Source organism: Lutjanus erythropterus, chromosome 20, assembly GCF_056507025.1.
Source record: "Lutjanus erythropterus isolate fLutEry1 chromosome 20, fLutEry1.hap2, whole genome shotgun sequence".
Classification (NCBI taxonomy): Eukaryota; Metazoa; Chordata; class Actinopteri; order Lutjaniformes; family Lutjanidae; genus Lutjanus; species Lutjanus erythropterus.
Genome location: NC_139336.1, coordinates 17,478,218 through 17,502,239, shown reverse-complemented (window position 1 = coordinate 17,502,239; position 24,022 = coordinate 17,478,218). Strand labels below are relative to the sequence as shown.

Sequence of the window (24,022 nt, the reverse complement as noted above, 5' to 3'; positions counted from 1 at the left end):
TCGTTTTTTTCCTATAAAACAAAATATGACGTGCTTACAAAGGCTTGAACCAACTGATTTCAACCAATCATATCTGTCACTTTTCAATGTTTCAAATCAAATCTTCTCAACGTAATGTCCTTCCTGCCAGATCTTGTCGAAATTCTGTTGAAACAGGCTGTTACTAGTCACGAAAGCTATCTGTTGTTAAAAGGGAGATCTGTACTTTTTGAGAGTCTGGGTTACAATCTTGAGTGTTTTTCAGTGGACGATAGCATCTTTACACTCTGTGAGGTAGTGACAAAAAACCATAAAGTTGTGAAAATATTAAAATGTCATTGTTAAAAGGCAATGTGGCATATCATCATCACGTATGATCAACAGGAACTTGACTAAATTTTGCTTCATATTCTGCCCACTAGATCATCTCATGTAGGACAGAGGTTGAAACCTTTCATATTCAAATACGTCAAAACATACGTGATGCTGATTTTCTGTCACAGCTGGAGATTCATCTCCTGTGCATCAAGGTCAGGTAGATCATGACAGCTCTGACATTTGAAGGTGAGATGTCAACAACAGATGTTGAGCCAAAGTGGAAACAACCTGGTTCTGAGCCAAGTCTTCTGTAAGTGACGTCTGTCTTTATTGTTTTCCTCTGTGCGTCAAAAAGGCCTTGAAAACAGTGTCCTGTTTACTGTCAGGTATGCAAATATGTGATTGATATAAAGAGGGGCATCCCAGTGTGGGGTTTTGGTGTTTTTTGTGGCAGGTGGCAGTTTCATACACCTGAATTACATTGTATTATTGTATTATTATTATTATTGTCTGTGGTTTCTGATACTTATGTTTTAGAAGTTCAGTTCACACAGCACATACTGAAACCAAGAGACCATTCATTTCTGCAGTATTTAACCACTGTTAAAGAGAAAGGGATTATAATATTAAAGAGGTAGTTTGGATTATTTAAAGTGGCTGTATGAGGTACTTTGTCAATAGTCAGTGTGTTACCTATAGTAATACATATAGGGGCCGACAGGACCTGAGTTTGGAGAAGCAGCAGGAGTACTGGTGTAGGACGCTAACTAATGTACTGCTGACAGCATTAGCAGCAAAATGTATTTTATGAGTGGGCATGTGTGATGTGATGCTTTGTTGAACAAAGGGCTCGGTTACACAATATAAATAAAAGATTGTAAATATTCAATTTATAGGTAACTTCAGTCAATACAGTATATTAACTTGAGGCATGATTTAAGCCAAAAATTCAACACACAGAATTGCAACCACCAATCCAGATTTCATTGCTTGGATTCCAGTTGTTTCTGTGCAGTGATTGATTTGCCTCTCTTTCCTTTAACTTTTAGCTGTCTGATCTTGTTGAATTTATTTGTTCAGTCAATCGCACAGCTCTTTTCCCATTTTAGCTGAACATTAACACTGCCACTCAGTCTTCTTTTTGCAACTCAGTGGTTATAACCAGAGTGACTTCCACCTGCTGTTACATCACTGTGTACCCACTATATTTGCAATATTTTCACCACTTTACCTTGGCATCAGACAGCTTTTTTCATGTTAAAACCTTTCCTATATAAGTAAAATATCACTTTCTGCAAAGCAACCAGACTGTTTTGAACGGTTAAGTGGATCCAAACTAACCCTTTAAAACACCAAAGTAAATACCTCGTGCAACCCCACTTCAAACAAACGACCCCTTTGAGATTCAGCAGTAATTAATGATATACATTAAATGGGGTAATAGGGATAAAGACACACGGTGAGGGAATCGGTGACAGGGAGAAAAGAATGAGGACAATACACCACCTGCCTGCCAGGCCGGATTAAAAAGGTTTGGATGAAAGGTCAGGGAGAGGCAAAGTTGTTCACCCCCACCAGATGTGCACTTGTGCTGGCCTATAGCCGATTAATTATCTCACAGTTCATGACACCAGGGTTGGTGTCCAGGCAATTACATTATACTACACACCCTGAGAAACCTGATCTGGGGATTTTTTCCTGCTGGACAGTGCATGTGTGTGAGTGTGTTAGGAGGAGGGGAGGAGACTCTTTACACACTGGTGGCATCCATAATGACAAAGCGATAATTCACATCATGCTCCAGTGCTGTGATCACTATGTGTTTTCATGCATGTGTGGCTGCAGTCAAGCAAAAACACTTTTTTTTTCTTCTTGTTCCCAGAGATGATCAAGAAGTGGAAGAAACACATGTGGAAGAACCACCCATTCACACCCCGTGGCACGCTGCCTCATTTGCCTGAGCCTCTATCAATTCTTGGCTATAGCCAATAGCAATAAAGGAAGTGGTCCCACTGTCACAGAAACAGTTGGCACGGAAACAGCACATTACACCATCGTCCAATCCCCCTCCCATTCCTTTGTCGTCATTTCTCCCCTCCCCTCCTTTCCTCTCTCCTCTCCAGTCCCCTCCTCCTCCTCCTCCCTCTCTGCCTATCTTGTATGTTTTTTCAGTCATCAATGAAATCACAACCAATCCTGCTGCTGCTGTTGGCCTGTCAGTGAGCATATAATAACCTCAAGAAACAGATCTCACCTCCGTCCTCGGATTCCTTAATGGCTGATGTATATTTTATCATTCTGGCATAAAATAAAGATAGACTGGATGCTGTAGCTGCCCCATCAAAGCCTGTTTTTTTCCTCTCCCTCTTTCTGTTACTCTCATGATTTAATCCTGACCATTTCCCCCCTTCTCTCTCCCTCTCTCTGTCTATCCCTGCTGACTCCTCCCTCCATTTCTGTCCTGCACTCCCTCTCTCTGCCTCTCTCTGTCTCTGACACACACTCAAACACACACGCACACATATATACACGCCCTCCACCCCCATCGCTGCAGTGTCTCAACTGCCTTGGAGCAAACAAGAGAGGATATAGAACACAGACGTTAATAAGACAGAGAAAGAGGAGTGCTGTAAGTGACAGGGAGGGAGATGTATGTGAGTGTGTGTGAATATGAGGAAGATATGAAGATGAAGCAGCAGCAGGACTAAAGGTGGATTGCACACAGCCTTTCTACTCCCTGCAAGGGCTTGTCTGCAGTATCCTTTTGTAAATGGATGCTGGCTTGTGAGCACGGTAAGCCTGGCTACTCTCTCTCACACAGAGCTTTTTTTTTTTTTGGCCTGCTTTGGACACAGAGGAGGAGTGAGATGCTTTTTCATCATCTGCATTAGTGTGTTTTCCTGATAAAAAAAAATGGGGAAGGTGATGTTCAGAGATGGCACCAAGGCAGCCAGCCTGTCAGTCCCCTCCTCCACCCTGCTAGCTGTGTGCCAACGGACGCCGCTATCCTCTCCCCTGCTTTGCAATTTGACTCATCATCTCCCCTGAGCATCCTCGATTCTTACAGAATGCTTTTATCTGTGCTTAGTTGGTGTAATTACTGTATGTAGGACAAGTGAAGGATGCATCTAAGATGTGTGTGTGTGTGTGTGTGTGTGTGTGTGTGTGTGTGTGTGTGTGTTTGTGTGTGTGCGCGTGCATTCTCTGTCCAGGCCATAAGCTATGAAATGGAAAGAGGGGAAATGAGAGTAGAAGCACCATCACACACGATCAGGTGTTCAGTGCTTACCACTGGCTTTATGAGACATTCAATGTGAATTTGCAGTGGGAGGTGAGCAAATGCTGCGGGCACTGGAATAAGCTGGCAAATTGTGGCCTGACAGTGGAGCTCACTGGGAAATTTACTTCAATATTCGTTCATTAATAATCTCAAGCTGGGATTTATTTGGTTCATTTGTGTGTGGTTGTGTTTATGAATGTAAAGCGGTGAGAGGGGAAGAGGACAGCAGACAGAATAGGAAGATTTGTGACATCTTATGTTCCATCTTTCATATTCCTAACAGAGCGTCGCTGTATTTTTTTCAATGGGGGGTTGGGATTGGTCGTGTAGCATCAGGAGAGCATGTGTATAAGTGTGTACTGTATGTGTGTTTGTGTTACATGCTTGAGAGAGACGGAGAAAACCAGTGCAGGGAGGGGTCGAGGGGCTGGGGGGTTTAACAGTAGGGAGGCAGATGGGGCAGAGGGGCGGAGGTTGATGCAGCAAGCAGAGAGCGAAAGAAGGAAAGGGAAGATTTGGAACAGATTGGATGAAAGAGAGAGGGGGGGAAAGACCATGATAATTTCACAGTGGTAGAAAGACGTGCTTTTCTGAGCATGTGACACAGAAAGAATGCTGGATGTGTCTGTGATAGTTCCACTGGCAGCAGCAGCTCACATCTAGGCCCTCGGACATATGTGCATCAAGGCAAAGATGGTGGATAAATTCTTCCACCGTGCCTTTATCTAGTTTTGAGCACTAGTAACACAAAAATGGATCAGGAATATTAGATTGACACTCGTGTTGCTGAACCTCTTGTAATGTTGCCTGATTGGGGTTTGTGAGAAAAACTGGATGGGAATATTGATCGCTGTCACAGTGTAATGCTGACAGATTGGGATAAGCCTTCATGGATAGCTGCACGTTGAATTTACTGTTCTCACTCAAGGAAATATTTTACATTTGCAGCGTACAAACCATGTTTGCACACATCTATACCATGTTATAATTAATTATCCAAGTGTTTCTCAAGTATGAGATGTATGATGAAAGCAATATTGGTTTCATGGTTTAAGGTGGCTACCCAAATAAAAACGCATAACGTATTCTTTATAACGTATTTCTTCATGATGCCATCTCTATGAAAAGATACATGTCATGTTGCTGTCATATCAGTTACTGTGAGAAAAACAAACTGGCTAGTATCAGCCAGAATCTGAACTGGCTGCACAACAATAAATGTTTTGCATGCAAACAAAATTTTGCTGCGTCTCACTGTCTGCATTTTGCACCCACAACTGACCCTTCCTTAGACCCGCCCCTTTTTGCCCTGTGCTCCAATGACAGTTGAGCAGTCCTTGGTCAACTTTCTCCCTTTCCTGTAAAAATGACACATAAGGTCACATCTTCAGTGAGCAAAACACTAGCTAACTGGCTAGATAGTGCGTGATGTAGCTAGTTAGCTGGAGTTTTGCTAACATTACCTAACTTAAAGGACACATGTAGGATTTAGTTGTGAAATTACAGATTTCAACCTCTGTGAAAGAGGAGTTTTATATTACATTTCAGCCAATAGATCCCCCTAAATGTGACATACTTAAGCTTTAAGATGTACTTATACTTAAAGGAAAGGAGAAAGCTGAACAAGGTACCAAGCATGCTGAACTGTCACTGGACACAGAACGAAAAGGGGCGGTGCTTAGGAAGGGACAGTTCAGTTTTGTCCAGTTGTGATCTTGTTATCCTCTCAACATCAACTTCTACTGTATGGTCTCAGTCACTGGTTGGTAAGCATTAGTGGACAAACCAAGGTGACATTCACTGTGACAAACGCTCTAATCAGCCCTGAGAGCTGCAGCAATATCTGATTAATCTTTTCACTTAAGCTGTAAAATATTTTCCTCTGCAACATATCCAAAAAAATGTCAGGTTACTGATGAACTTGTCTTAAATTATGGATGAGGGACGTGCAGTGTGTAATGTAAAGGTTAATCACATGTTTACATAAATGGGCCTTCACCAAATTTCACACACAAACACACACGGGTACACACTGAAAAATGTCATCATACCCTCATATACAGACTGTGTATACAGAATATTGAAAGAAAAAGAATAATACTGATTTTTAAGTTTTTCTTGTGAAGCCAAACACACATACCTCATCAGGAATTCTCAAATCATTACATAAATTAAGCATATACCATTCTCCAAGAGCTAATAATTGTTCTCTCCTTTTGTTTAAATGGTCATATGCAATATGCTGCCACTAAAGTGACCTTTATGCATATCAAAACGAGAGCAATAGTGTGACAAAACCTATGCTGAGTTGACCTCCTTCCACCTCTTTTGTTACTTGCTACATCCACTCCACTGGGTGACATAATGGCAAGGGACAGCAGGGACAGACTTGGTTTTAAAGTGACAGTGGCTGTTGAGGTAGCAGCAGCTCTCTGAGCACTGAGGAGGCCAGTGTCACCGTCCGGTGCACTTTGAGCCAACTTTAACCTTGTAGGTGAGCATGCCGCCGACTTGGACAATTAAACTCAGCTCTATTACAGTTAAGTACCAAGGGGGCCAAGCCCAGCCACCTAGGCAGCCTACTTAATAAAATGATTAATCTAAGATGTCATTTATTTCCTGGAGAGGGAGTAAGTGAACATACAGGTCTTACAAATTTACTTCAGTATTAGAGGAGAAATGTGTAATACATTTACTGTAATAAATCATGAAGTGATATATGTCATCAGAGATTAATGAAACAACAGCCACAGTGTCTTCCAGAATAACTTTTTTTAAAGCCTGTTTCACATTAATTAGGATTCAAAGTAATGCTGAATGTGTGCTGAATGAGTAAGTGTCTGTTCATTTTAATCTTTTAGCAGGAATTGATGTTTTTAATTGTTAAATTGAGCAATATTAACGGAGTCGGACAGGCAGAAGGCAGGCAGTCGCTGAGCTCAAACTTCCAGAGTGTGTATTCTCTGAGCTTTTGTTTTCAGGATAACAGGCTGAACTTTACGTCAACAGACATTTGATGGTTATAAACAGCTGATCAAATTACAGTGTAGACCTCATCATTGCTTGTTATTGTCAAATTATAACATTGCACTCGTCCTGCACTCCTGCAGTGTTTCTGGAGCGTGCCTTAGCTTCCTCCTGTCTGGGGAGGAGCAGGTGTGGGGAAACATCTCACTTCAACTAGGGCTGAACGATTTTGAAAAAACATGTAATTGCAATTATTTTGACTGATACTGCAACTGCAATATGATTTGCGATATTAGAGGCAATGGTAACGTTTACATCATTATTATTTTGATTGGAAAACATGATAAAATGACTATGGTGCGATTTTTTGCAAGAATCTGTAACAAATTAAGATGATTTGTAGGATAGGACATCTCTGCCTCACAGCATTCATTGATTTAAACGTTGTTGTTTTTTTTACACACATTTTTCCTTTAACAAATACTGCACCATATTGCCATTTCGATAAAATTTCATTTAAGCTTCAACTATAGATCATATATTAAATAGGATTTCGGCCTATTTAATATACAGTGTATAGCTCCAACTTGCTATTTGGACTGCAGTAATAATTTCTTGACATATTGCTACCATAACAAGATTTTTTTTTTTTAACACCATGCAGCATCTATAAAATATCCTGTTATGACCTTATATTGATGAAGTATAAGTCCATAAAGTCTCCCAGTTTCTTTGTCACTCTGTACGTTCAGGCAGGGCATTGCTCTTTCTGACTCAGCTGGCTCAGCATTTGTGTTTGTTTTGGGTCTTTAGTCCTCGCCAGGTACTAGGACAAAGTGTCATCGCCACACAAATGGCTGTAAGACACTGTTTCTTTTAGACAGGTGCCAATGTAGAGAGCACTAATAAATTACTTAACAGCAAAGCCTCAGTGAGGAAAGCTGTCAGTTGAATCGAACAAAATCTTAGGGCGGGGCTCCTGTGAATAAGTATGGATTAAGTTATCTTTTAGTGTTACATAAAATAGCATCAGCTAGATTCATTCCCTTCTTTTTCTTTCTTTTCGCCCTCCTTTCTAATCTTTGCTGGTAGTCACATACAGGGGCCTGTCTGTTTTCCCAAGGCCGGGCAAGTGAGAGGGCCTTTACTTCCAGCACTCAAATCTGAGAGGGCAGAGCAGAGGGGACTAACAGAGCAACTTTGTGTTCCATTGCACACACATAACAGCGGTCATATGACAACAAGGAGGTGGACAAGAGGGAGGAGGGGGATGATGAGGGAGTGTATGGCCTACTACCCACTAGTGAGGGATGTTGGTCTGCACTGAAAGAAATGAAAGGACTGTGTGTGTGTGTGTGTGTGTGTGTGTGTGTGTGTGTGTGTGTGTGTGTGTGTGTGTGTATGCATGCATGGATGCACGTATATGCCCACATGCAGTACGTGCTGCATTCTGCAATATTAACACAGGCTATCTGGAATAACAGCCAAAAATACAGTTTACAGCACAACAATTAGCTTGTTGTTGATGAGGGCATGCTGGCCTGCTCTTCCAGGAGAATACCTGAAAGTGGAGAGAAGCTGGTTGTGTGTGTCAGTGACTTCTACAGACCTCTGGGATCCTGTTTATATTTTCATAGTTTTTGCAGTAAATCACAGAACAGTGTTTGTGCAGAGTGATCCAATGTTTAACATGCAGTATGATCACCTTTCCCTATTTGAACAGGTGACACTTTCTCATATTTCATTTTTCTCATTTCTCTCCCCTCCATAAACATTCATCCTGTCGGTACACTACAGTTCAAGGTTAGGTGTGTAGATTTATAGGGATTTACTTGCAGAATATGGCAGAAATTGAATATAATATTCATGAGAATGTTGTTTTTTTTATATTTGTGTGTATTATCACCTGAAAATAAGAAATTGTGCTTCTGTTACCTTAGAATGAGAATTTACGTGAACAGAGGTCATGGGTCTTCTTCTATGGACACCACCATGCTGCACTGCCATGTTTCTACAGTAACCCAGAATGGACAAACCAAACTCTGGCACCAGATGGCACTAGCCTTTTAGATCTTTTTTCAAGTTTTGTGGCCACTCGAGATTCTCCTACACACTTGGAAAGGGAGGGTGAGGCAAGGTGTTTGCAATCTGAAAGCTCACTGCTTGATGCCACTAAATCCGACACCCTGATCCTTAAAACTGGGTATACACTGTGTAATTGTGGGCTGTCCCAGGCGAAAGATGACCAACGTGAAAGAAATGTGGCAATATCTTTTATCGTGGCTCCAAAATGGTGGTCCTACACACTGAGAGAGAGGTTCGAAGACAGCTGTTGTTAATGTCTTGTGACCAAAGACAGTCTAGGAAAAAATCCTGACATTGTCAAAAATTTTGGATACCAACGAGACTTCTACTATGACCTACGTCTACTAGCCAATCTATAGGAATATAGTGTGTGTCAGTGGACAATGACAGATTACATCATCTATAATGCACATATGTATGTTACATATGATGTTTTAGTATACTTAGCACAGTAAAGATATATTTAACATTACCTCAAGATCTCATTGCAAAATTGGCATCCTAAGTTGGCATCTTTTCCCTCACCACAACATTCTCCTCCTCCTCCTTTTCAATACACCTCTATTGCAAGGGTTCTATTCTTGTATAGGTTCATTGTTTGCCCAACGCGTTCTCATCCCATCTTGTCACATGCCGACTATTTGTCACTGCCCCTCGGCATCTGATTCTGAGGCACACGACACCCTTTAGCTACTGTATCTAACATAGTCAGAAAGTTGTTTTTAACACATAGTTGATGCTGTGAAACTGGCTTTTAACATGTCATTAACAGTGTGAGAGGTTTGCAGTTTGGTTAGGTTTAAGCACAAAAGAATACTTAGGCTTAGGATAACACCATGTTTAGGGTTACCATAAGAACATTACGTTAGGTACATCTCGTGATGTCACTGAAGTGACTCACCACATGAAAGACACATGTAATGTTATGTGCCTTTTCAATAGCATTTTGGTTTCACATGGGACAAGGTGGGTGAAAATCCTATGTTTACTTGAGCCATCCATCCACTGCACCTCCTCCATGTGTCTCAGAGTGTCTCATATGGCTGCAGATGGGTTTATGTTGAAGTCAACTGGCAAGCCTGCTGCTTTGGTTTTAGCCACAAACATGTAATGTCTGTGTCTGCCGCCAAGGAGTTGTGACAAGTTGTCCATATTTGAAGAGTTGAGACCGTGACTGGGCTACATACATCAAACCTGATGTTGGACTCAAGTTTATTCGATCTATGTTGCAATAAATTTAAAAGACTGTTAAAATCTTGCAGCCTGTGAGCACCATTAATCTATGCTGGCATTGTCAGGCTTTATTAATACAGAAAGATCATACAATGTTTAATTAAATTATAGGTTTTGGCTTTTTTTGGAAGATGAATTCATCATTTGATGTAAATCTTGCACGGTCTCTGCAAGGGCAGCCACCCCATTGCAACATGTGGGATATTTTCTTTTTTATTATTCCTTTTAGCATCTATTTCACTGACCATTGTCCCTATAGCTTTTATTTTATAGTGCTGATCAGTAGGGTTAATGGCTGTTATATTGTTGCATCTGCTGCAGTATGAGATATTTCCCTTTTCCTGTTCCAGTTATCAAATCACCAACTGCAGATAATGTCTGTGGGTTGTAGAAGCCTGAAAGTGTCCGTTACCCACAATTTCCTTCCGCTGCAGAAAGCGTTGATCTTTTCTGTTGTGAGCCAAAATGAATATTATGTTGGAGTGAGTGCTTGACTGTGGATTAGAAAGCTTATAGTACTACCCTGGTTGTTTTAAACTATGTGATATAGTGAGAAGATCTCTGTAAAACCATCTGTATGCACCAAATAAAAAAAAGCCTATAACAGGCAGATATCTAAAGGTGTACCAGTTCACACACACCAGACTCTAGTGTCCACCTTGTGCCATCTTATCCCTTCACATCAGACAGCCTACCCATAGCTCAGCCTGTGCACAAACATGCCATTGTCATCGCTGGCTGGCCTTGTGACTCAGTGTGACCCGCTGGATTGGAGAAGGGGGAACACAGCCATTGAGATCAGGAACGTTAAACAGAGCATTATCATGAAAAAGCATCTAGCATACAGAGACCTCACCCCAACCCCATCTCCACCCTGTAAACAGCCCACTGTTTTGGGGGAGCAGAGAGGAGAACACTGCCCATCATTGTTGTCCATAATGAATGAGTAGTGTCCTCACATGTGTACAGTATACTGGCATCTTTCACTGAAGTGTGGATTCAGGACAGCATGTCAGGGAGCGATAACACGAAATGTTGAACTAACAATTGTGAGAGCTAGATTTTAAGTTTACAATAACTATGTTTGAATATTATATTGCATATAGGATGTTTTAATAATGGCACCGACAAGCAGTTTGTTTTTCTAACTTATCTTTGGATATGGTACATTCATGATGAATAAGTAGATTCACATCACTGGTAAAAACAAATGACATGTGGTCATGCATGTTACGGATGTCCTGATGTAAGAGCACTTAAGGTCAAACTGATTTGTGTTTCTCTTGAAGAGGGAACACAAAAAAATGCCCTTGGCTACACAGCAACCACCAAATAAATTCCATTGTTAATGAAGTTATTATGGCTGATGTATTGGTGAATACAACTCCAATATCTACTCTTCTTTTTAACACTGAATTTTCCTGTTTTTCTTTTTTGTCCATGGATGTTGTTTAGCCGTAACAAAGACTAAAGACTTAAGGATGTTAATTAGTAGTTCATTTTGAATTTTCATGGGTTCTTAACACATGCAGGCCAAAATACCTCTACACACAACTAGATGGACCTACAACCAATCAGAACAACAAAACATGTAATGTAGCCGGGCTCAGTCTGTTTTCAAGCAGGACACAAAATGGCAGCATCCTGGTCTCAATCTTTTTCGTATTGCAACTAAACAGCACACTAAAAGAGGGCTTATCAACCTTTTGTCACTTAAGGGCCACTTGATTGTTAAAAAAAAAAAAATCAGTGGACAAATAAATCAGAAAAAAACATAACATGACAAAAATAGGAGAAAAATAATTATGCTGTTAGGAATCCAAATGTAATGCTACAGTGTCCTATTTTCTCACCACATGATTTGGAGCTTTTACTGGCACAGGGTTCTTTCCCACATCAGTTTTTCATTTAAAAACCGTCCCTTTGTCATCATGATGTGTCATGATTGGTGTGGTGATATAACAACATGACTGATCAGAGAAACTACTCATTTTAGAGGTCCAGGGTCCACAGGTTGAGAATGGGTCTGAAAAAAATTGAGGGAAGAAACAGGCAATGTCGTCACACAATCTTGATCCATGTTTGATCAGCGGGTTTTCTCCCCTTTTTTGGGGGGCCAGACGTATCTGCCAGAGCAAATGAAAACATGACCTCAGCAGATCTGTCAGGTTCCCAGGCTGTCAAACAGTAAATATGCAGGACACAGAACCAAAACAATCCCCTAAAGGAGGCTTAAAAGCTCTGTAGAGTTGCACAGATGGGTGATAATTCTTTTTCCACTTTTGGCATTACACTCATTAGAGCCATATTAGGGGTGTCCCTTTATAAATGCATTGATGATAACCTTGATATTTTAAAAATGAAAGATTGATATCATGTTAATAATACACATATAATAGTATTCTGCAAATGATCCTGAGCCTCTTGAACTCTATGCTCTTAAAATATTTCTGTTTTCTTTTATTTCTCACTTTGTCTCCCTCCCCCAACATTCTCCCACACACACCTTTTCACTATCCATTTAGTGTAATTGCATTTTTCGTACATTTTTGTACAGTTATGGTTACAGTATCTCTTTCCACCTCCCCACGCTCATATTTTGAGTGTAATACATTTGCTATAAAAGAGACAAAATGATAAAATACACAATACACAACGTTCAATATGAATCTGACTGATAGACACATAGATATCACTATAATATAGTTATCATGAATTATTTTGGCCACAATAATCGTGCAGTGAAACTGATATTGTGACAGCCCTAATTCATATCAAAGGGGTTGATTAATACAGGTTTGAGTATTTTTCATCAAGGTACACATAACTAATCTTGGAGGAATTTTAGCTCACCTAACAGCTCTTCTCCAAGCACAAAAAACCCGTCTGATGGTCTCTGACCATAATGACAGTATAAATCTAAATTGTGACAAGAATCCCAGGTAATCCATTAGACACCTTGTCACCTGACATATGATTTTGAAGCGTAGGTGCCGAAGGTGGCGAATGTGACATAACCCCCCCCCCCCCACCCCCCGGGAGTCTTCTCATAGAGAAATCCAGACACACACAGCTGCTGACAGGCTCAGTCTTGAGACTCTTTGACAGCCCATTTAAAATGTGTCTCCACTGCATGAACGCGGTTAACTAGGTATCCTTGTTGAGCCTGAATGAAAAGGTCCACTGCTTGTTCAGTTTTCACTCTGGACCAGATGACTGTAGGGAAATGAAGTCCGGATGCAGCTCTTTTAGGATCAAATGTTGCATAAAATGGTGCAAACTGTTGAATGGTGCTGACGATGAGTCTGCCTGCGACCTATATCTCATATGATTCTGACGTAGGATGGGGCGACCACAAAGCTCTGACTCATCACACAGATGCAGGCCTTCTAGGGTTGGAAGACTTCATTTATTTCTGTCCACTGAGATGCACAGAAAGGCATTTTGCTTATAGCGACAAGACACACAGTATATTTCTTAAAAGCATCACATGATGCCATGTTATCTACAGGATCTGTGTGAGCAACTGGCATTGGGGTGACACTGATCTTCCATTCTGCTGCGAGGATGAATGAAATTGACTGTGTGCTTATAGTCACAGATTCCACAAATGTTATAGTTGCTGTACATACAGTCTATAAATTGCACACACAAAGCTTAGTTTGGTGCCCTGCAAAAAAACCCACCTATAATTTACAGCTTGTTTTTTCTCTTTGGTATGTCAGAAATCTCTCTATAAACACAAGCTGTTTTGTGGATTTCTGCTTTGCTTTGCATTGATTCACTTTACATGTGATTCAATACTGATTACAGTAAAGAGTCAGCTGTCAATTCAAGTCAATCTCAGTTTCTGTATGTGGCTTTTAGAAGGGAAGCAAAACCTCCACCCTTTTTGCTACCATTACCAATCAGTTCAACATGCCATCACCCATTTGTTCTCAGTTAGCATCTAGAAATGCAGTAAATATGGTATGGTAAAAAGATCGTCAGGCATATTGGAAGGAGCTACAGGAGAGACATTTTTTTATTTATTTATGGTTCCCCCATTCAGGGTGGCAAAAGGATTCTGACAGATTAAGATTCTGATCACCGAAGTAGCCACGTCCATCTTATCAGAAACTTCTGTGTAATACAGTTTCAGCTGATGCTACATGTAGGAATTCCCAGAAACACTGCCAGACATCTCTTTCCAGTAGAACTGATTTAAGACTCCTCTCGGCTCCACTGTGAGGCAGTAGGCCTAAGTGGACTGGAGTTACAGGGGTAAATGAGAGCGCACAAACAAAAGAGTATGATTTAACAGTATACTCATACAAAAAAAGAGAGTTATATAACTGTTTGTATTGCTCCTAGCTAATTTGTTAATGGTGCTGTCTGTATTTTTGTCTTCCACAGAAACAATTTCAATATGTTTCTCTTACTTCAGATTCAAAGATTTCACCCTAAAGGGACAGTTCACCCCAAAATTTAATGCATTTTTCCTCTTACCTGTAGTGCTATTTATTCATCAAGACTGCTTCGGTGTGAATTATCATGTTCAGCCATAGAGATGTCTGCCTTCTCTTCAATATATGGAACTAGATGGCACGCGGATCGTGATGCTCAACAGACTGGGAAAAAGAAAAAAAATGAAAAATACATTTGAAAAACTCAAGAACAATGTCTCTCCAGAAATCTTGACCCAGTTACTCAAGATAATCCACAGCCCTTGTTGTGAGCAGTTTGATGTAAGAACTATTTTCTTTCCACCAAACTACACATGCCAACCATATCACTGTGCATCTACTGGCTGAGGTGTAACCTCAGACATTGCTGTGGAGTTTTTCATGTAATTTTTGGTGCTTTAAGCACCACGAGTCAAGTACCATCTAGTTTCATTTTATTTAACAGAAGGCAGATTTCTCTATGGCCGACAACTTGGCAATTCACACCAAAACTATCTAGACTGATACAAAGCACCATAGGCTAAATGAAACATGCATTTTGATTTTGGGCTGAACTGTTCCTTTAACTGTAGAGTTAAACAAAAAGACGCAAATATTTTTGACAATATAGCAGTTATATTAATGAAAGGTGGCCTGGTTATTCTGAATTGTAGCTGCAGGTCTATAAAAAGTTATATACATAAATATATATGGCTGAAATACTTCACGTTTGATTTTTTTTTTTTTTATTTATGTTATGTTTTTGGGCTTTTTTGCCTTTTGTTATGTTAGGACAGCTGAAGAGCAGACGGGAAATGGGGGGAAGAGAGGGGGGATGACACGCAGCAGAGGGCTGCAGGCGGGAGTCGGACCAGCGGCCGCTGCAGAGGTCCAACAGCCTCCATACATGGTGCTGACGCTCTACCAACTGAGCTACAGGGCCGCCCCCACACATCTGAAATTAACAGTTTTACAAATATCTCAGAATCTGTAAGCTATATTTTTTAGAATATTCTCCCTCTATCAACTCAGGAAAATGAACTAAAATTAATTAAATCTGTTCCTATTTCCATTATTCATAATTTAGCCTGCGCTCTATCAAACTGGTCAATACTGACACTGACAACCAATCAAAATACAATGAGTCACCAGTTTATAAGGTACTTAATGGAGTCCAATACAATAACCCTGCGATAAATCCTTTGTCAAGTATAGCTGTGTTGACAATATGTCAGACGGGTGTTGGTTCAACTCTGTGGTCAATCTAGAGGCTGTACTTTGCTGTGTTGCTAATATAATGTCCTCCTGTTGCACATATGGTCCATGAAAACTTCTTCAGATTTTATACAATCCGCCCACAAATGACTGATGAGTTGCTTTTAATTCAAAATTTATTCCACACACTATATGTTAATATAAGAGTACATTTTAAGGGTATTGTGAAATCTATACGTGGCCATAATCATGTTCCCTTGCACACTATAAACACTGTACATAGTACAACATACACTATTGTTCCTGCAGATTTCTGTAATATGGGTATCTACCTCACTCAAACAGTTTCTAGGCATCTGAGGCCAGAGTAGCTTAAAATGAGTTTGAACTTTGCAGACTTGATTTGAGTCATGTGTAGGCCATCAACCAAAGAGACGTTGTGGTCCAGATTAATTCACATAGTGCTGCATAGATTGAAACCTCATGTCTTCAATCTAACACAGAATTCTTTCCTTTAGAATAAACATCACATCTAAGATTTCTTTCTGATAACAGGCCTGTCCTTATACATTAAGTTATGCTTTTGCTTGATATTACTGATCTTTAGTCATACATCTGTGTCAGTTTTATATAAAATGGCTTACTGTGGCGAGATTAATTAATTAATTTTTTTTTTTTTTTTTTCATTTTTCTCATTCTCATTCCAGCATTTTATCAATTTGTTTCAGCAGGAGCTGTAAATTGTTCGCAATGAATCTAATGTCAGTTCTCTTTGTTCAGTCAGTTATCAGTCACACAGCAATAAAGAGTAATTTCTTTCTAAATATGCAAATTGATAATCGGAAGTCATGGGAATATTTATGGTCACAGTGCTTTCTTGAAAAGGCGAGAACTGCTAGAACATGTCTGCTCCTGATTAAATATTTAAAAACCTCCAGCGATTACAGCCTCCAGACTATGATTGCTTTGTCAATGACCAACCAAGCAGCACTAATACACTGTATATCAATATTCAATACTTTAGCTTCACACATAATTATTTTGTGACGTGTGGAACGCAAATGGAACTCAGGTCTGCTCTTTCAGAAGGAGTGCTGTTCTTTTGTTTACTCTTTTTGCAGTTGCAGATGATAATCTGATAGTGAGTGTTTCAAGTGTCAACAGTGTCACAACCAGACTTGAAATTTCTCTCAACTCTGGAAATGCTAACGTCCGTGGAAATGTAACTGAACCTTCAGCAGGTGTGCAGCGCTGATGCTTTGCTGTAGCTCAATGACATTAACACAGCTCCAAACAATCTCTGCTAACCGATGAACGTCACCCTGACCTCCACCTACAACACAGGGTCAACAGCCTTATTCAGCTTCAGTGCATATTCATCATCTTATGTTATCCTGATGAAAATCAATAGTTATGATGTTCCTCTTCAAGTCAGCAGCCTGGTCCTCCCTGCTACATTTCAAATCACTGCCCTCCCTGTGTGGAAAGAATGCCAACAATCATGTCTATCTGAAAGAGGATTAGTCTGCTCCAACATCCGTTCACCAGATTTTCTGTTATATATGCCTTATTTGGAAATGAAAGCTTTCCATTTATTCCGTTTTGTCCTTCCAACTCAAACCAACTCCATCATCAACTGCTGGTCAAATTCCCTTGCTTGATTCCTCAGCTCTGTACCAGTCATACCAGTCTGACCAGCTTGTGGTGGCAGGGGTGTGTCTGAGGGGGGCACTGGCCATGCATGAATACAATTTATTATATGATGAAATGCATAAATAATAAATCAAAAAAATAAAACTCTTGTTCATGGTGGAAAGCTGAGGATGAATTTAGAAGTCTCACAGACTGAAGAAAGAGGCACAATGGAAGCACAGTTTCTTTTTGAGGACTTAAAGAATAAAGTATGGAAGCTATAAGCATATTTGTATGGTGTCACTCCTGCTGTGTCATGATTGGTCAGCTATCTTTTAAATGACCAGTGGTGAACTTAACAGACTGCAAACATCTTGTGCCACTGTCCACTTCCAGGCATGTAGGAGAACAGAATGGTGGTCACAAACACAAAAGGCCATATCTAAAGCCACTGTTTAGTCATAGTCTTTTGACTAAATTTCCGTTTAGTTTTAGTTCTATTTTATGCATCATTTAAACATTTCTCTAGAACTTCCAAATTCACACTACTGAAGAAAATATCTATTAACCTGTTATTAACTTTAACATTAAATATACTACATTTCTGCTCTTTTTCCTACTGTATGTCTAACATTAAGTATACTACATTTCTTCAAATGTGCATTCTTCTTCTTTTTTTTACATATTTATTTCATACATATGAGGGCATAATGCTAATCTATGGTTCTATTTATTGGGCCAAATGTTAATTAAAAAACAAAACCAAACCACAGAGCAACAAAGAGCAACCACAGTTTAAAAATAGTTACTGTTAGTATCCCGAGCCCAAACGTTTAAAAAAAAAAAAACACCAAAATGATACAACAAAATAACTATAGCTTAACACAGTTATCAACTACTATTTGTCAGAAGAGGGCGTCCTTCTGTACATATAAACGGCTCATTCTAAGGTAACAAAAAATCACCAATTATCATTTTCAGGTGATTATACACTAATGAAAACGTACTGATGAATATTATATTCCATTTCTGCCATATTTTGCCAATAAATACCTGTAGGTCCTACACATTGGAACATTAAATAAAAATTTTAAACACAGGAATGTAAGAAACTGTAAGATACTATAGTGTAGTTTAGGTAGATATGAGAAATATAATACTTCTCTGACATGAAGTCGGTGCCCTGCTTGGCCCACCTCACTCAAAAAAGTCTGGACACGTCCCTATGTGGTGGCTGCATGAGCCGTTGAAGACAACAGTAGTTGAGGAAAGCATGCCCATCGATCGCCTCAGATTTTCTCACTAATGCATTGCTTATTCACTGCCGCCGTGGCATCACATAAATTAATAACGTCTCTCCTGCAGAGCCTCTTTTCTCACACAGAGGCCTTCTCGGCTCGGCCTGGGTAACTTTCTGTCCCAGGAATCTCACAAGGCTGTTATTTTTAATCTTCTCATTTTATATACTCCTCTCAAAGCACAGTTTGTATTTCATATTAAGAGATACAGCTTTTGAAAACAATGGCTATGAATCCAGAAGTGGAAAATCACATATAGTTGGTCTTGACAGTTGCTGCAGCAGAGCTCATAAATATCTGACATGGCCCAAAGGTTTGATCACCGTTTGACTCTAACTGCTTAATCTTGACACAATAGCGTGGACTTAGTGCAGATCTGGGGATTAGCTACCGTTTCACTCCTGGGGTTTTGGATATTATTGTAAAAATTACTCTGCTAGATTCCTGTAAGGCTCTGGCACTGTATATGGACACTGACCAGACTGCCTTTAGTCTTTCAGTAACCTCTTTTTGTCATGCAGCCAGGGGAAAGCTAGTCAGACGCAGGAAGCAACCTTCCAGCCACCAAAACAACTGCCTTTGGATGAGAAAACATGAGCACTGTGCAGCTGATCGTAAGGCATGTGAGTGGTGTTGTTTTTCTGCATACATGTACTGTATGTTAGTTTGCTGGAGGGATTCTGACTTCTGTCGTCTTTATGCAATTCCAACATCCATCATTTAAAATAGCGAAACATTGCGCTTTTTATTAGTATCTTTAAATATAATAAGATGTTTACTACACAATGAATGATGGTGGCACGCAAAGTTCAGTAGGCCTGTTAACCCATAGGCAGTGGTGGACTCAGGCTGTCTGAGGGACAAGGGCAAAAATAAAAAGGGCACTTGCTGTACGCAGTGGGGCACCAATGTGCTGAAAGTTGTAATGCATTTATAGCAAAACAGTACCAACTCCTGGTTTAGATTAAAAATGTTTTATTTTCAGACTCAGTACTATTAAACCATTTATAAGTGGATAGAGGCCAACTAATTTTCTAGCATGTAAGGCAGCTTCTAGGGAACTGCATTAACCTGAGGACACTTTACCATGTTTTGTCCACTGAAAGTGCATCATATAAGGCACTTTATTATGTTTTGCCACTGGAGAGGTACTCTAGAGCAGTAGTTCTGAACATTTTTTAATGACCCCCCCCCCTTCTAGTATCTAAGATAAGCTAAGCCTCCCAGTCTGCACACACGCACTACTTACTACAGTATTTTTGTGGACGCAGGGCACTGCGTCCACCAGTGGACCTAGGGCATATGGATATGAATTACCGTACAGTCATCAAAGAGTCACATTTCCCTAGCGCCATACTGTTCTGAATAGTCAAGGTTAAATTGGCCATACATATGCCTTTCTCTATAATCCTAATGAGAAGACTGGATGTCACTTTCCCAACACAGGTGCCAGTCCCCAGTTGGCTATTGAAAAGTCCTTGGCCTGCTTAGCTGTGATGAATGGGCTATTTTCCTGCTTTAGTTAGTTTTGATATAAATGGGTACTGGTTACGTGCTTTATAAATGGGAAGTGTGACTGCCTGCTGCTGGTCCCCTGTTTAAAACAATAGTTATTTATGGCTGACAGAGGTTGTGAAGTGCAGTGTTCTTCCACAGCAGGTTTATTCTCACTGGAACACCTCATCCGATCCCCCCCTTGAAATGCAAGCCTGCTGACCACAGCACTAACACACACCTGCACACCTCATTCATAAACCATTACGGGACGACTGAAAGCTGCACCTGTGCCTTTCACCCTTCTTTTTTAAAGTCACACTCACATTTGCTTTTCATTCATAAAAATAATGCTCTTCCTGCATTTTGTTCTTCCTCACCTCTGACACACCTGAGCACCAGGAGGACTCTCCTACATTTGTCACATCATGATGCATTATAGCACTGCATCAGGGCATCACCTGCATTCATATATGGTTTCGCTTAATTCAATTTCATTTAAATCACGTCTCCAGTGGCGCTGAACACGTAATGGATTTAACACGCTTGTGAAGCTCTTTAAAATAGCTGCAATGAGATAAAATTGAATGTTCTATGTGTTTAAAAATGGCTGAATGACCTGAAAGTTTATTGTCACCATTTACCTAGTGATGTGCACACTCAGCCTGCAAATTAAGGCTAATCAGGCCAAGTGATCTTTTATTTTCTCTATTTTAAAGCTTTGTTTTTTGTGGTTGTTTGAACATTTTCTTTATGACACTTGATAACTCACTACCTGGACTTTTTAAAGGGATAGTTTGAAGTGTGGTTGTATGAGCCATAGCCAGTGTATTACCTTCTGTAGATGGTGGTCAGCATGTCTCCAGTTTGCAGAACTGGTGTAGCAAGTATTGGTGTGGGACGCAACGCAATGTACTGCCATGGGCAGGGTTAGCAAGGTAAAGCAGTAAAAATACCTAAAATATAGCGCACACTTAAACTGATATAGACTTTTTAGATGCACCTTTTATTAAATGGGTAAAATACATTTTGTAGCCAACCATGTCCACAGCAGTGCATTGCTTAGCTTCCTATAAGGTACTCTTGCTGCTTCTCCAAACTGGTGGTGTGTGTAGGTAATACACTGATTACGAATAAATACCTCATACAAACCCACTTCAAATAATCTGAACTATTCCTTTAACAAGTTTTCTTATCTTTTAATATTATTGCTAATTGGCAACAAATCTAGATACTATCTATAGTATTTAAATATCCTTGTACCTTCTGTGTGTTTAATCCTCAATGTATTTCTATCTTTATGAGTGTGTTCAGATCTGGCATGACCACAGCATTTACTAATACGTATCTATGATGCATTTTTTCTTTAACTACATTTGTGTCTTAGCAGTAACATTGTTCTCTGTCCTCTATTGGATTAACCAATCTAATGTGACTGACCCCCGTTTTTAATAGCATTTTTTTTGTGGACTCATAGACCACAGCAGGGAAGTAGAGACCATTATACAACAGAAAGACACTGTGACTACATGTTCTCATCTCTAATAAAGGGCGTGATTGTAATTATTTGCAGCATGATAAATTAATAATAGGAGTTAAGCACCTGGGAGAGTGATGAAGGGAGAGCGGATGGGCCGTGTGCAGCAGCGAGCCATAAGAGAAAGGCAGAGAGGAGAGGGACTCTGTCTCATCTTGGCTATCACATTACCTCAGCCCGCATGATACATCGAGATGCTGGCCTCTCTCTGTGGCCCCTATGGCGGCTCTACCTCCACTCACTTACTCTTAAAGTGACCAGAGCCAGCAGTGTAATAGCACAGGTATTAAATTCTTTGATGTAGGATTGTATGAGGTACGTTTTGATAGTCAGAATATTACCTACAGCAGATGGCAGTCAATACAAGCAGAGAGGGTGAAGCAGAGAGGGCCATCAGTACGGAAGCTAAGCAAGGAACTGCTGTGGGTCAGCAACAAAAGGTATTTTGTCGGTATAACCACTTTAAAAAATGCCAAGTTAAAAAAATCAATATCATTTCAAGTATGCACTATATTTAGAATATTTTCACTGCTTTACTTTGCCATCAGGCAGCCTTTTGTGACAGGGAGCCGCTGTTATCAAAGCCAAATATTCTCTCCAGACCAACCAAACTCTTCAGGCAAAAGCAGCAATTTTACCTCTCAGAGCACAAGAGTTGCTGCTCTACTGCTGCCTCAATCTTTTAGTTTGTGTTATTGTGTAACTTTGGTGAATCTGAATTATTCTTCGAAAACACTGAACTCACAATAGTACAAACAAACCAACAGACGGTGGCAGCGGCAGACCAGCAACTGTGTTCTATGATGTAAAATTGCTGATTTTGCCTATGGAGTTTGGTTGGGTTGGAGAGAGCGATAAATAGCTTCCATAACAACAGTTTCCCATCAGAACAGACTGTTTGATGGCAAAATAAAGCAGTGAAAATATTCGAAATATAGCATACACTTAAACTGATATTGATATTTTTAGGTGGACTTTTTTTTTTTTTGAAGAGGCTAAAATACCTTTAGTTGCTGACTCTGTTCACAGTAGTACACTGCTGTACCTCCATGCTGGTACTTCATATCCTTATTGAGTAAAGTAACTACTCCTGCCACAGAGATTGCATTTTGTAGGGTTTCAGCCGGGTATTTGTTGTTACTTGCATTCAGGCCTATTTCAACTTTAAATTAGGCAATGTAATTTGTTACAAAGAGTAAGCATGTTTTCATGCTGCAGGCTCTGCCTTAATTAATTTTTGTTTATTTTTTTTGTTGAAATTTTCCTAAGTTCCAGGCATTATATCCCGCTGTGTTATGCTCCAGTTACTAGGGTGTGTAAGTGACAGACCACGTTTTATTTCATGCAGTATTATGGCATGGGGAATATTATTAATAGGAATTTAATGTGATAATAATATACACTGATTTTGCACTGCCGGCACACTACTTCCTTAGCAATTATCTGAAGTGGTATGACTTCAAAAAGTACGGAAATGCAAGTACTGCATATTTCTGAAATGGCAAATTGAAAAAGACTTTACACGCAGCTTTAATGTGTTTCATAGGCTCTCAAAATCAGTGATGTGCATTAACCGGTTTGGCTGGCTATGCCATTTTGAGAGGGTAGTCAGGTGCCCGAAGCCAGGAAACAATGCTCTCCACTCTGTTTGTGTTGTGATGCTTTGTTATGGCTTTGTTCTGCTCTGTTTGTCCTCTCAGTCATTTGAAGAGTGGACCTCACTCACCGAGCTCTGAGAAATGCTCACTCTCCTCTCTATGTGACAGGTCTGCAGAGTATAGTTTCGCCAACAAAACTAGGCCACAGTATGATTTCACATTTGTTACTCAGCCAATAGCATGCAGCCTGTTTCAATGTGCATCTATTTATCACAGAATCCCGCAGGCTTCCACTGCTTCAAATGAGTTTTTGGTTTGAATTTATCAAATACTATAAAAAAGCTATTTTATTTGATTTAATGTCCCCAAACTTATTACAATTTAATACTTGTTAAAGTAAAAGCCCTGCCTCCTGAACAGCTAATATATCAAGACAGGAGCAGAGTGAAACCAAATGTTCCCAGAAATATTTTTATTCATTTTTTCTGATCACGGTGGAGAATCTTAAGGATAAAAACACAGATGTCTGGGCAAGGAGAAGGGGCTTTGCAGTGGTATGAAAGCATGAGAGGCACCTGCTGGCTCGAGCCTGTTATTTTCCACTACGATAGTAAATAAGCATTTCACCTGATGGCGTTTTGCTGAGCAGCTCTGAGGTTACAGCAGACCAAAAAGAGGACAGTCAGAGGCGCTGTGTCGTTGTGTGAATAGCAGAAGATATTGGTTACAAGGAAAGACATTTATCGTGTTAATCCTGCATCAGTTTCTTTTCATATACTCGAGTTTGTTTTTCTCCGCCTGCTTCCATGAGTATGTTTGACCTTGATTGTGTATATAATGAGTCTGTGTGTGTGTGCGTGACGGTGTTAAATGGGTAGGCGTGGTCGGCTGAGATCTACTTTGGCTCGGAGTCTATGGTAACACAGGACTGCAGACGGAGAGAGCTGGGGCGTGTGACTGCT

At 40.1% G+C, this 24,022-nt stretch overlaps 1 protein-coding gene and 1 long non-coding RNA gene across 2 annotated transcripts in view; one reads left to right on the top strand and one right to left on the bottom strand.

Moving 5' to 3' along the window:
• The window catches only part of LOC146308326 (uncharacterized), a 61,394-nt gene that overhangs the window by 1,802 nt on the left and 35,570 nt on the right, over positions 1-24,022 (bottom strand). The window lies entirely within an intron of this gene.
• The window catches only part of gnaz (guanine nucleotide binding protein (G protein), alpha z polypeptide), a 39,135-nt gene continuing 17,917 nt past the window's right edge, over positions 2,805-24,022 (top strand). The window contains exon 1 of the mRNA XM_084745385.1: positions 2,805-3,090. The gene's annotated coding sequence lies outside the window, so the exon portion shown is untranslated. The remainder of the gene's footprint in view (positions 3,091-24,022) is intronic.